Genomic DNA, 11,320 nt, shown 5'->3' with positions numbered 1-11,320 from the left:
AGTTTGATTAATAATTTGATGTCTTTTCTGCAGGGACAACAGCGCCGGGCTGTTGTCATCATACCTCAGCAATAGCGGCTTTATCTCCGCATTAATCCCCCCCAGCTCCTTACGCACTAAACACATCATTCTGTCTCCATCGCCTGAAAAACATTATCCCATTACATTACATGACCTTGGCGCTATTTGGAAACCATTTACTGGCCGCGTCTTATCTAAATACAGCCATAAATCAGGAGGTGCCACCGTGCAGCGGGGTTACATGTATTCCATAAAAGCTCTCATGGCCTGCTCACTGTTTACATGTTGGTCTGCAGCGTGTTGGTCTGCAGCATGTTGGTCTGCAGCGTGTTGGTCTGTAGCGTGTTGGTCTGCAGCATGTTGGTCTGCAGCGTGTTGGTCTGCAGCGTGTTGGTCTGCAGCGTGTTGGTCTGCAGCGTGTTGGTCTGCAGCATGTTGGTCTGCAGCATGTTGGTCTGCAGCGTGTTGGTCTGCAGCATGTTGGTCTGCAGCGTGTCGGTCTGCAGCGTGTCGGTCTGCAGCGTGTTGGTCTGCAGCATGTTGGTCTGCAGCAGGTTCCACGGCGCACCGCTGCAGCCACGTCGTGTCGCGCGTTGCGCGCACGCACGCACGCACAACACCGCACGGAAACATTCACATGGTATTTTTTACGAAATGAGAAACATTCGAAATCTTACGTTGTTGCAGTTTTCCTGTTGAATTCTCTTGTATTCTTAGAGCATGTTCACAATGTTCCCAAATACATCTCAACTACTAAAAAATTAAAATAAAACATGTGTCATCTCCTGCACAATAGCACATACTTTCTCTGATATTATTATAAATTAAGCTCGGATTTGTTCAATATTTTTTAGACCGTGGAATGCAGGTTATTAAATATTGTGCAGCTTTACATTTTCTTGAATACTGACTGCGTGGATTTATGAGCATTTTTTGGCTGTCAAAACATGTGACGAACTCATAAAGTGCATGTAGTAAAATGCTGCACTCACTTTAATGCATCATTAATTTAACACCCCGGAGGAAGCCATTCCCAAGAAACACTTGTGTACAGTGCTTGACTTTTACTTAGTATTTTATTACATTCTAATCCTTTAATAAATCACCTTTATTTGTCAATTCACTTTCAGTATACAGTAGAGGAGCAGACAAATCAACAGAAATTATTTGTTAACAAAAAGACCGACAAATTAATAAGGATTTAAAAAAAAAACAATCTGTATTAACACATTTATTTCAACTTTTCCTCAAATTATTGAAAAAATCCAATTCTGAAAAATAAATATCTGAGGATTTGAAATGAACTGTATTTCTACCATAAAAGCACGTGTGGTGTCCCACAGGTGCTTTATTACCTTTTATAGTTTATTTCTGTGTCTGACCTGGAAACTAAAACCTCACCACAGAAGCATTTAATGCTTTAATGCTGATATAATCCAAAAAGCAACTTCCAAACTTTTGTTTCATTTAGTAACAGAGTACATGCATCGTTATTATTATTATTATTATTATTATTATCATTTTCCTCGATGCGGGCTGCTTCTGCTCCGGTGCAGAATGAAGGCACATCCTCCTCTCCGTCCAGTCGGCCTCTCCGCTGTCACGCTGAAGAACACCATGCGGCCTCCTGAAAGAAAACCTGACAGTGTTGATTAAGACGTCCACTACGCAGAGATGAAATACAACCCTGGTCATACTCCCATCCCCCTCTCCGCGCTTTCTCTGCATCACTTTCTCCTCCGCGTCTCCCTCCGCTCTGCCTCTCAGGGCCTCACAATTTAACCAGAACCGTCCCTCTTCTTCCATCTCCTCCTTCTCCTCTTTTCTGCCTTTACTTGCTATCGCTGGAGGTGCTGAAAGACCTGCAATAGTCTCTTCATATTTTGCTTTCAACCCAGTCATCTCTCTCTCTCTCCCCCCCTGTCTCCCCCCACCCCCACCCCTCTGGCTGCTTCGCCATGAGGGAAACATCCAAAATAGGTCACGGGGAGACATCTTGGCCGTGTTACGGGTTCTCCTCATAATTGTTTGTGTCATCATGTAGATTTTTCAATAGACACTGCTTCCCTTCCTCTTCAGAGTGCTTATACCCTCAACTCTACACGTCCAAACAAATATTCGCCCTGATTCAAAGCCCAGCACGGAAACCGCAGCGGAGCGCGCTGCGGCCCCTGAGTGTTTATCACACGGGGGCCCGTACAGTACATAAGTATATGTATATATATATATATGTATATGTGTACATGTCCACCTCTGGCGCGCGCACCGGACGCCGACACGCAAAGAAAGTGAAGGCCACCGGGTACAATTAGACAGGGCAGGGCAATGCATTCTGGGGGGAACTGGGTCACGCCACGGGCGGTCTGGGCGTCCCTCAGGGGCCCGGTGCCTGCTGGGAGAAGAAACGCAGCTTCCACCTCACGTAGCACAAGGTGCTAAAATGTCTCGTAGGTTTTTCATCGGATTAATACGCGTCCTGCTGCCTTCTGGTCAAGGTCGTTCTGAGGTCAGATCTCCTCTCATCAAGCCAACAGAACATGGTTTTGAAAATCAAATCAAAAATTGGGATAACAAGATTAAATCCTCCGAAAAGCAACAGCTGCTTATTGTCACTGGATTCGGCTTTCAAGATGTTCTTGGAGGTACACATCCCACATGTTCTGTGGACCCTTCTTTTTAGAAATTATTTTTACATTTAGAAATGTCAAATCCCAGTTAAAGCGCTGTTCTTTTGCATTTGATTTGCATAAACAAACTCAAATTATTATAAAAACTCTTTTTTGTTACTTGTATTTAACAAATTAAATAATAATAATTCATTCATTTTTTAAGTGATGCTTTTCTTGTTATCTTCATATATTTGCAAACCTTTAGAAATTGCATTCTTCTCATTTTCTATTGTGTTTTTCTGCAGGTAAACACGAGCTCACACGGGCCTGAGTGAACTGCTCCTCCATCGATCCGATCATTAATAACAAACTATTGTGTCCGCTCTTTCACATGCGTGTTTTGGTCAAATCTGAGCCCACATCCAATCAGCAGCTTATTTGACAATGTTGCACGTCTGAGCCAGCGCGGCACACTCAACCTGATTCCACCCGTCAGGCGAAGCCTTTTGTCACTACACAGATAAATGCTATCTGAGATACTGAGAGCTGGATTCATCCTTAATGTCCCGAGTACCGACAGAGCAACGGCCTTTATTTGTGTAAACGTTCTGTGAGCGGACTCCTCTCGACTCGAGTAGAGACTTTTAAGACGAGGCGGTTTATTGTTTGTCATTTGGGGAGCTTTAACAGACCGTTTACTTTTACTACGAGCTATTTCCCCCCCCCAGTTATTCTCTCACTTTCCACTCTCATTATCTGAAAGTTCTCCACCCTATCAGGGGCGTCTTTCTTCTGTCCCTCGCGTATATTTCATCCTCTCCTGTCATGTGGCCATTGATAAGTGGTCGTCGTCTCTGGTCTCCGTGGACATCTGTGTCTCGAAAGCTGCAGAAACGGTCCCTCTAACTGCTGTAATTCTGCCCGTCCTCAGCCAATAAAGATAAGAGCGGGACGGCTGGAATGTGCAGCCGAGAGGTGACAGTGACGGGATGAAGGGACGTAAACGGACATAAACTCCGGCGTTTTCTGTAGCAGCCCTTTTAACTTTTTTTTTTTTTGCTGTTTTTTTGTTATCTGGACTCTGTATTCGACAGTGACGATCGGGGGACGTTTTGGGATAAATGAGTGTCGGTGGTGCAAACTCAACCTGTGAGCAGTTTGTGATGGTCTTTGACAAACCTTAGGAAGTAAGCATCACTCGCCCAAATGCACAGAGTGTTTTATTTTTCAGCAGCTTTGCCAATTATTTAGAACTAAAGACGAGAATCAGAAGCCCAAAAGTCATCGGCAGATAATCTGAAAGGAAAAGAGAAAACATTTAATGCACAATTTAATGAAAAAACAAGTCAACATGAACTAAATATTTTCACTATCAATGACTGATGATAGATTCATGATGGGTGTCTTCACATTGGAGAGACTAGGACCAGAAAAGGTTTGGTGTTTTTGCCTTAATATAAAAAAATGCTGTGTCAATTTTTTTAATGGTATTTTTTTTCTGAATTCAATTATAGAAAAATACTTTTCTTGAGAATACACAAGACACGGTAATAAATATGAAATATGATTTTATTTATTTTTTACAAATATCGGAAATCTAGATATCATCATTTGGATAAATAGCAAGTTTGTGCATTTATATTTTAATTAATTGCATTTTGTTTTGTGTCAACACAAGCTTTTACTTGAATATTGCACAAGCCCTTACTCATAAGAAAATATTCTCATAGAGGCATTCAGCTTGTTAACCCGGTACCGAAAAGCCCAGTTATCTGTTAGCGAGACTTAGAGTCAGTGGATCTCCGCAAATGTGGTGACACAACAGATTATTGGTCAAAGCTCATAGACAGTCATCATCAACTTCCACTCATTCTGTCTCACGTGTGAGGATTGCCTCGCTTGTTTTCCGTTTTGTTTCAAAGTTTAAAATCTTAAGAAAGTTTGAAATTGAGGAAACACATTCACATCTACTTCCAGCTAACGAAGAAAACACACACACACACACACACACACACACACACACACAGAGGCGCGGTGCCGAGTCGCGGGCTCTGGGCTCTGGACCACCGGCAGGTCGGGGCTCTAATGATTTCACAGCAGCAGATTTAACAGAGGGTGGCTGCTCTGTGTCAGACGACCCAGGAGGGTTTAGAGAGGCTGACAGTCAAAACATGGACATAAAGGTTTGACCCTGAGAAATCTGGAGGTGCAGACGGTTCAGGGACCGACTTCTCTAAAAGCATTTTAACACCACAGAGAATGCAGCGCTGCGTCCAATGTTTTACACTGTGAGCTACGCTGGTTTCAAAGGGAGCGACGTGGGCCAGCAAACGCAGCCAGATGATCTCATACAGGCTTTTTATTTATAGGCCGTGTTTGTTGTTACAAATGAACACGTTTTTACCCGTAAAGTTCCATTTATCATTCGTGACCTCACTGGTGTTTTAGTCTTGCTCCATTTTTGTGTTCCAGGTTTTAATTCTCCTTTTTCAGTTACGTTGTTCCCTAACAAACTCCTTTTAATCAATTTCCCCAGAGCAATCTTTTAAATAAATGATCATTTTAAATTGTGTTTTTTCTCTGTTAAAAGGAGATAAACAAAAGCGGAACGTGCCGACCGCACACAAAAAGTCACACAAAACAAATATAAAATCAACAAATGTAGAAAAAAAGGTAAAGTAAACAACACAGTGAGCATCCGTCTCTTAAATAAACTACAAAATCTACATTACATCACATTCAACTGACGCTTTTATCCAAATGGACTCAAAATAAGTGCATTTCACCCAGAATATATAGATACACACACACAGGGAGATAAGAATGTACCATTATTATATTACATTATAATAAGAATTCTGCACTTGGTTTATTCCTATTTTATAAAATCAGGTCTGAACTGTCACACGTGTTGAAGATGATTTTACCGAGTCGGTTCAAAGCGTTGCGCTTTATTAACATTAATAAAGTCCTCATTGTAAATGTGACTCCATTGTGTATGAGTTGTAAAGTAACAACACCCTGAAATAGTGTCCAAGCTCTGCTGGCTGCAGGTTCAATATTTTATCATCAAATACATTTTCATCCCAACAAACTTCCTCGTGGACACTGGAAACTTTCCCAAAAGTTGAGAGGCCGGACGGCCCGAGATGACGTGACGGCGACATCTTCTAACATCTTGAATCATCTCATTCAATCATCAGTATTCGATAACGGAAGGACGAAGCATGTTTACGTGAATTGAAAAGTTCTCTGGGTAAACATGCCCACGTTTTAAATGACTTCACATTAAATGTGTTATTAACCCTTATTAGCTGTTGCTACAGCGACATTAAATCAATAGCGCTGCTCCGTTTGCATCTGTGGCTTATGTGTCAAACGTGTTGACTGGTTAAATCATTGTCATTAACATCAGACTATTCTTTTATAACTCTTCATCCATTTTTTGGTGTTCTCTCAAAATCAATTAAAAAGGAGCCTCACGAGGTCATCATTCTTGCAGACGTTGATTCAATCCCACGTCCATCTCTGCTCGTGTGAAATCATGCACAAAGAAGTGCGTCAGATGCATCTGTGTGGAAGCTGTTGTGTACAGCAACACTTTGAAATGGTGTTGAGGTCATTGTGTTGGCTAACATAATTGCCCTACAGGCTCTTAATGGCGGAGGCAGCTAGTTAAAGTCCCCGCTTGTCCATTCATACTCGGCTCTCTCTCCACCTCTCTGTCCCGCTCATTAAAAAACAAACAGTGAATGGGCCACAGATGTGGAGCCGGCCATTAGTTCTACCTGCGAGGAGCTCTGGGAGAGGTGAGGCTAGGAAGCAAAGTCAAACACCCGGGTGAGGGGGCTGTCGCTCCCCCCCCCTCCCCCCCGCCGTCGGTGGGGCCACCCAGGCTAAAAAGGGTGTTCACCCACGGTGCCGCGGGGAGACGCGTCCGGTCCTCCCGACAGATGTTACCTGCCGCAGGTCGGCGAGCTGCAGACGTCCTGAGCGAGGAGGGCTTTGGCGAAGTCTCGCATCAATCTTTGTCCGACAAGCAGATCCTCTACTCCTGGATCTGCTTACAGGATCAATCGTCTCCGGCGCATCGTCTCGACTCCTAATCGCCAGCTGAGGTCATTCGGGGTTTTCACTTGGGTTTCTTGTTTTTGGGGAAGAAGAAGCGCACATGATTGCAGGCGTTAATTGTCGGATGGCGGTGAAGGCGTTTGAGCCCCGGGCTTCACGCTACAACGCGCAATGATACCGCGTGGCGGTAGAGCAGCGTTGTTCCAGGTTTGTTGTGAGGGAGAACTTCACCTCACGGGGCCGGACTCTTGGTCAGTGGCCCACGGCGCTCCACGCGGCGGCTAAGGAGACCTGCAGTCATCGGACACGACCATGACTCCAAATGAGTGCCAATGTGATGCCGTCATCGACCGGTTTCAGCGCCAAATAACACTAAAATTGAGTTTCTCTGATGCAAAAGTAGCACTTTCCACTTTCTCAAAAGTGCACATCTCCAGAAATGAGTCTAAAAATAACCCACGATGAAGTAAGGAGGGAGGTGACTATTGATTTTTGACCAATGACTGTATCTATAGAATTAGAATTTGATAACTTGTTAAAGTGTAAGAAAGTAACTGTGCAAAAAGCGACACGGAATTGGTTTACGGAGGAAACAGATCTGGCGGTCGAAGCCAATTAGCCCCTTGCTAACATTTAAGGGAGCACGAGTTTTAACACGTGATGAAAACACATTTTGCGTTCGCGTCACCTCCCGTGCGTTACCACAGTCGCAGTGTGGAGAAATGCCACCGCTTTGCACGGGTTACAAGCCTGGAACGGGTCACCAACCAACCGGGCCAGAAAGTCCACGAGTGTCCCGCTCACACGTCTGGAGTGCCGCGGCGGCTTGTCTCAGCTGCGTCGAAATTCCCTCCTATCGGCAGGGGGACCTCAAAATAGCCTCGCGGCTCCGCGTCCCGGCCCGACATCGGGCCCCGTGATAGCGTCGGATCAGCTTGAGGAATGCAGCGACGAGCTCTCAGGCTCAGATTGGATGCTTATCATGAGCGTATCCTGTTGCCAGCCGATGGAGTGACCTTTGCGGTATCAGCGCGGGATGCCATCGCGGGGCGAGGCGGCAGCGGCAGCGGCAGCGGCTGGACCCTCCCCGCAGGCTCTTTTCACACCTCTTGGCTCCTTCTTCAAACCGTGGTGCCAAAATAGCACTTTACAGCCGCGGCGTGTCAGGGAGGCTGATGAAGGAAGTTAAACTTCAAAAAAACAAACAGGATTCAAAATGCGGATGTGGTCTTACGTCATCTTGGATTAGTGAATAAATCATGAGCTTGCGTGGACGTTTTACAGTGTCAAGGAGAAAGTGTCTTTTCGCAATTTTACATCCAGGCTCCTGCATGGGAACGCTAGCGATTTACAGGTGTATAAATTATAGATATTAGGTATAGATTTCCTGATCGTGGTCACAGCAAAATGAAGTGCGAGTGTTGCTTTGCACTGAGAATAACCATCTGTGTGATGGTCGTTGGAGCTGTTTGAGATCTATTGCGTGGAAACATTTGTGACTTACAATCAAACTGCATCCCAAGAACCCCGACCCGTGAAGGCCAAAAGGTCTGATGTAAAACAACAACACAAGCATGATATATAACCAGCAGATGATGTCGTCGTTGTATTAGATAGCCGGCTGCGGTAACTGCAAATGCCCCCGAAAGAAATGGAGGTCTCGCTGCTGAAAGAGCGATCGTGTGTGAAGGAACATCTGTTGGCTGCGGTTAGCTAAGTTTTTTTTTAATCTTCCGCCGGGAGCATTTGAAGTTAGAAATTGAATCTGAGAGATTTCTGACCTCCGAGTTCTTTGGAAAAGCGGCGTTAATCTGTGACATAACTTCTCACAGGAAACAGGAAATTAATGAAATATTAAACTGCAGCGGAATGAAGCAGAATAAAACCTTTTTCTCTTACTAAATAAGATATCTTTCCAGCTAATAGCCAGCTCCTTCTGTTCCACACCCTTCACTATGTCACCAGGCACACCAGGGAGGTGTGGAGTCGCTCTTTTGTTATCACTCTTTGGGCCGAATTCTGATCATTTCTAACAAACCCGTCTGGCGCGGAGAGGAACATCCAAGCCGAATGTTTTACGCCGTTGATTTAAACGTTGAAAGATAATGACGACTACTTTGAGTTACACCTCGGACCCGGTGTCACCTCGCTGCAGAAGCGTAGGGTTTAATTCTGAGGCCCGGGACATAAATCTGATCATGAGTGCTTTGTGGCTACCCAGGTCAGTCCTCCTGTGGGAAAAGAGAGATGAGAGGCTCGGGGTCAATCTAGGCTAAGCCCTGCTGGTGCCAGTGGACCCTTTGGTTCCCCCGACAGACCTTGAGACGGTGTTGACATCAGACCCAGGTCAAATACTCTCAAAGTGAGGTGATGGTCTAACAGAAGAGGGAAGGGATTCAGGTGAGTTCTCAAATCACTGGAAACTCCAACCAATTATCCGTCGGGTAGTTCTTGAAATTGGAAAATAAATCTTTACTCTAAAGAGCTCATTTCACTCAGCAGAAAAAAAAAACTTCTTCTTTATAGTTTTTCTTTTTAATGACACAAAAATTAAAAACGCACAAAAACAATATATCAATGAAGAATGTTCCACTTCACTCAAAAACATGCTGTTGATTCATCTTATAAAACAGAGTAAAAGCGACCTGTCACATGATTGATGTTTGATTTCTTTTTTTCTGTAACAAAAGGGAATGTAACAACTAACCAATGTTTCAGAGATCTAAAATGTCAAATTTAAACCCCTCTGAAAGAAAAATGTCATTTTCAAGCCTCCATTTTCAAGCCATTACAAAAAGCACTATTTTAATACCGCGATTGAAATATTTCTCAGAATTTTTCAGAAGAGTTTCCAACAATGATTGTGGTATTATTGAATGAAGGAAATGATAGCTGCAGCCCTGCGTCATTACGTGCACCTACAGGAACTGGAAATAGAGAAGTCGCCATGGGGGCTTTATTGCTCCAGTCTGGGAGTTTCCTACATTTCCTCCAGCGACCTTTGATCCGTTCAATCTCGCAGTTTGCTTCAGCAGACAATTCAACAAAGTTGCATTTAGTCGCAACACATCACTTAATCTCAATCAAAGTTAATTGACTTTAGATTAGTTGCATGTTTACTTTCTTTAGGACCACGGCCGGCTTCGTGTGACGACCACTATTGAGTGCTCATGCTCTTTTTATGAAATTACTCTTTGCCCCCCCAAAAAAAAAAAAAAAACTTGTTACGTGGATAGAAACTTAACTTTACGGCGGTGAGTCTAGTAAAACCGGGTTCCGGGTTTGGGAGCTCGGCTCAGGCGCGATCACGCCATCGTCTGCACCATTTTCCCATTCCCCGGCTTTTCCACGTCCGCTTCGCTCTGCAGCTTCGTTCCTGAGAAAAAACAGACGCCTCCTCTGCTGCCGCCCTCCCCCCTCCTCCGCCCAGCCGGCTCCTCCAACCCCCCCCCCCACCCCGCCCACCCAATGCCCCTTGGGCTTTTTTATGGCGGGGCCTTCTAACAGATGACCTCTGCCATGCATTAGATGGCATGTCCACGTCCGTAGACAACAGAATGAAAGAAGATGTGAATTTGTGTTTGAGTTTCTGGGCATCCACATTGAAACTTTCTGTGCGGCGGGTTGAGCTCCTCCGAAATCCTCCGCTCTGCAAAAATCACCACTTTGATTTACGCCCCCGCAGAGCACAATTGCGCCGTAATCCAATCACGCAGCAGCCTCTGAGAGTTAGAAATCACATTGAGCCCAAAGTGGAGATTTTCAGCCGCTCTCTCTCCTCGTTCCTCTCGTGCCGCCTCGTCCGTCCGATGGCTCCTGCGAAGCGTCCGGCCCGTCGGCGCTATGGAGGACGACAAGCTGTAATTTGATGTACACACTTACCTCATTTGCATGAGAAGCATCTGTGCCGCCGAGCTGAACGAATTACGCCGGCGGTTATTCTCAGTCTAAATAGCGGGGGCCAAATTATGGGCCATGCTGGGAAGTGAGGGAGTCGCTCGTTACAACAGAGCAGCTTTTTGTTAAGTCGTGGCCGCCGCCGTCTTTCTCCCCGTGACCTGCAGATGAGTGACGTCAACGTTCTGTTGATGCTGCAATTTTGGACATCTGAACTATTCCGTCATGGAGACCCGAGAACCCAAGACGAGCAACTCTGAGGGAGGAGAAGTTTCACGCCACCGATTGAAGCCCCGAGACGTGGGAATACTCAGACTTCCAATTGGGATGAGAAGGTTACATGTGTCATCACACCAACACAAAGTCGATACATTTGCAGATAATCTTTGACTTATTTGGATGTTTATATTTTTTATTTTGCATGACGTCATTCTATTGTTTTGCTGTTCGTGCATGTGTTGCCTGCTTGGCAATGACCTGATTCTGATTCAGGTCATAAAATGACTACAATGAAAGAGCAGCAAAGCAGCGACATGCAGTAGATTTAACTAAAAAGGTTTAAGATCTCGTCCAAAAGTAAGATTCTGTTGAGTTTATGACGTGTTGCTTCTACGTTCCACCTCCCTTGTAGTCGAGACAGAAGTCTGGCAAGACCTCTGTTTGAAAAGGAAGGGAAACGATTCTTCTCGTTCGCTTTTTGTTGGATGCAAACAACCTTCCTG

This window comes from Gasterosteus aculeatus, chromosome 7, assembly GCF_964276395.1.
Source record: "Gasterosteus aculeatus chromosome 7, fGasAcu3.hap1.1, whole genome shotgun sequence".
NCBI lineage: Eukaryota > Metazoa > Chordata > Actinopteri > Perciformes > Gasterosteidae > Gasterosteus > Gasterosteus aculeatus.
The sequence above is the reverse complement of the archived record's forward strand: the minus strand, read 5'-3'. Positions refer to the sequence as shown.